Below are 3881 nucleotides of genomic sequence, written 5' to 3' on the forward strand. Positions count from 1 at the left end.
TTAAACTATTAGAGTATGTCTATACTAACATACACACTCACCTACTAACACCACCCACTTCAAGGAAAGAGAGAATTCCCTTAATAAACACTATCGTTTTAAGAAAGGGAAACTAAGAAAAATATCATCCAATTTATAAAAGATGGAAGTTCATAATCAAATGTAACAATTCCCTCTGAGAAATAACCTGTGAGTGCCAATGCAAGCATAACCACACATTGCCTGCTCTAATTTGGGGGGAGGGGGAAGAGAGAGGGGAAGGAGAGAGCGTGAGCGAGAAAGAAAGAGAGAAGTTAAGAGAACAGCTCCTCCTTTTCCACCTAATATTGTTCTAGGGAGTTCATAAGGTTAGGAACTTGACACTGGTTTCGAGTGGAAGCCAGTCAAGCAGGATTTCTTTGCCCTCTGGACAAATGGTTGGCCTACTTCAGGAATTTTGAATAATTATTGCTGTTCTCTTCAGCCAGGAGAAGTTTACCTTTCACAAAGAGAAGAGCTTGTGGCATTAATTTAATCCCATTGCCTCAGTGCACAAAATCAGTTTTGCTCTCAGAGCTATGGTTCCTAAGTTATAAGTCTGAGACCTATTTTGTCTCAATCTATGGGTCCTCATGAAAATGAAGCACTCGTGGCTTTGCTTAGCTCCTGACATAATGCCCTGGGCCCTGTATTCTCTGGAAGGAAATCCTTTCACAAATACGAGACAGTGAGAGGAACATATTTGCTGTTCCTGCTATGTGTAATGTCATTTTTCTCTAAGGGGCACGGAGGCAGCAATTTTGTACCTGGAGGCATGACACTCATGAGTTTTTCATCCTTACTCTTTTCTCACTAAAACTACTCCTGATAATTCCCAGATAACCTTACTCTTTTCTCACTAAAGCTACTCCTGATAATTCCCAGATAACCCGTGTAGCCCCACAGAGAGTAAGTAGTCAGTCTCTGTATTGAGAACATTATTGTGTTGTGATAAAACAAGTAGTGGAACAAACAAAATTCTTCCATAGTCAGGTTCTTGAACAAAAGTAGCATGTAAGTTGGTTTGAAGTATAGTATTGGCGATCACTGGCCAAAATTGCCAGCAGCAAGATTTTCATTAGAAAATCAAGGTCCCTCTCATTTTTTTAGCTCCCTCTTACTATTCCCTGGTGATTTCTATTGTTTTGGAATCATTCTCTAGCATACATAACAAGTACTATTAACCATATGGGATTACCCATCTAAATTTCCAGGGAACAGAAAGTAGCTGTGAATATTTTTGTGCCTGCTATATTATTGCCTTAGTGCTACCTCAGAGTACTAGAATAATTTTCATGAAGAGTCCCCAAGCAATTGATATCTCAGGAATTATTCTACTTCTAATGGGAAACCCATTATCTCTGAGGAAGAATATATTATTGTTTCATAAGTGCTATATTGACTTTAAAATATGTATGTATTTTGATCTAGTATAGAAAAATCTTGTCTGTCTTTTGGTAATCTATGAGGGTTTGTAAATTTGTGTGTGTGTGTATTTCATAATATCAATCAATCCAAGGCATTATTTTAGCCCAGTAAAAATATACACAACGCAAACCGCTAACTTTTTTACAACCTATGCAATTGAGCTTGTATCCAATAAAGCAGGCTACAAGACTAGTGTTTTGCACAGTTAATTTCTCAATACTTTTGACTCATGTTTGATGTCAGCTTTATCATCATGTCAGTACCCAAAAGGGTTTCTAGATTTATTAAACTATAGCTGAGTTCAGTGAACTCTTACATAGTTTGCCTTGGTGTCTTATAACTCAAGCTCTTCATTTACATTCTTTATATCACCATTTCATGGACACAATAAAGAAAAAGTGGTAATGACATTTACTTATTTACTAAGTGTTTTGAACTGCTTAGGTAAAATTAAATATTCACAAGGAACATCAAGTTAGTATTTGATCACGTGATTTAGCCTAAAGTTTGAGATCTGACAGAGTTAAGTTCATAGGCATGCTCTCAGAATTTTCTCACAGCATATGTTAGGTCACATGCATTTAGTTTGCCGCAAACGGAGGCACCCTGATTTAAAAACCCTCACTTTTTTTGCTCAAGAGAATCCAGATTTTTTTTAAACAAAAAATTTAAGTGTATAATACAGTATTGTTAAATATAGGTACTCTGCTGTACAGATCTCCAGAATGTATGTATTTTGCATACTGACACTTTATACCCTTTGAATAGCAACTCGCTATTTCCCCCTCTCACCAGCCCCTGGCAACCACCATTCTACTCCCTGCTTCTATGAGTTTGATCACTTTGTATTCCTCTTATAAGTGGAATCATGAAGTATTTGTCCTTCTTTGATGGGCTCATTTCACTTAGCATAATGTCCTCAAAGTGTATTTATTTATTTTTTATATTTAGGCGAGGCAACCCTCAGTTGACCTCACAGATTGCAAGGACTTTGTCATCTTGTAATCCCTTATTTTTTATTTTTTACACCTATAGCACCTGGTCTTCCTAGGTGGTCTCCCATCCAAGTACTAAACAGGCCCGACCCTGCTTAGCTTCCGAGATCAGACAGGTTCGGGCTTGTTCAGGGAGGCATAGCCATAAACCTCAAAGCTTAATATCTTTGTTGTCCCATATGGCAGGATTTCCTTCTTTAAGGCTGAATAATGTTCCATTTTATTAATACACTACATTTTCTTTATCCACTAATCTGTTGATGGACATTTACATTGTTACTACATCTTGACTATTTTGAATAATGCTGCAGTGAAGACAGGAGTGCAAATATCTTGTGGAGATCCTTATATCAATTATTTTAGGTAACTACCCAGAAGTGGGATTATTGGACCGCAATAGGACTTAAGTCCTAAACTAATTTTTAAGTAACTGGTTATCTATGTTATATCTTGATTCCCATCAGCACACAAACATTAAAAAGCCAAAATGCAAAATAAACAACCCTTCTGTGATGGCCATGGAGGTTTATTCAGGTCTGCCTTTTAAGAAAGGTCTTGCTGATCAATTGCAAGGAGCTCAGCTGAGAGCATCCAGCTGCAGCACCCTTGGGTCTACCACAGCATTTAAGCCCATTCGTGGCTTTTCCCAGATAACCCTAGCCAATAACCGGGCATGGCACAGCTCCAAAATCCAGGCCATTCTGCCTCTTAAAGGACGCTTCTATGAGCTATTTTTATAACACAGCTCTCCAACTGGGCTAGCTGAGACTTTCTCAGAACTGCACCATAATCTCTTCCTATCTAATCCCCTTCTTTGCCCCTCTCCTTTCACAGGTGTCAGACCTATTTCATTTTCTAACTGCTTTCCCTCCCTACTGTTCCCCTTCTATCTTTCAAAGGCATTATCTCAAAAAAAATCTCTTGTACTTCTATTTCCATTTTGTGGTCTGTTTTCCAGAAGATCTAACCAGCACGCCTCCCATGAGTCCCAAATCCCTCTCTAGCTACAGCCCCATTTCTTTGTTCTGCTCTGCAATAGGAGTTTGCACAAGAACCATCTAACACTGTGGTTTCTACTTCCTATTTCCTGCTTGCTTGTAAACCCCCATCTCTGTCTTCTATTACCAATGTTTCACTGAAAAAGTTATCTCCACTAAAACAATCCATCTCCATGTTACAAATCCAATGGGTACTTTCTTGTCACTTTATTTTGTCTCTCAATGAAGTTTGTCATATTTTTTTTATAGATGATAGAAAGTTACTTTTCATTTGCAAATAAGAGAGCCAACATCAGGTCCTATTTAAGAATATGGCCTTTGCAAATAGACACTTTTGATTTGAGTCTAAGATCTGCCACTTATGAGCACTATAAACTTGGGCAAAATGGTTGATTCACTGTGGCTTGGTTTCCTTGCCTGTCAAATGGGGGTAAAATAATAG

At 38.1% G+C, this 3881-nt stretch overlaps 1 pseudogene; it reads right to left on the reverse strand.

Annotated features, from left to right (window-relative positions):
* Positions 1–2472: 2472 nt before the first annotated feature.
* Positions 2473–2591, reverse strand: LOC111738722 (annotated as a pseudogene).
* Between the last annotated feature and the right edge of the window lie 1290 nt (positions 2592–3881).

This window comes from Pteropus vampyrus, unplaced genomic scaffold (genome assembly GCF_000151845.1).
Source record: "Pteropus vampyrus isolate Shadow unplaced genomic scaffold, Pvam_2.0 Scaffold42, whole genome shotgun sequence".
In the NCBI taxonomy this organism is placed as follows: domain Eukaryota; kingdom Metazoa; phylum Chordata; class Mammalia; order Chiroptera; family Pteropodidae; genus Pteropus; species Pteropus vampyrus.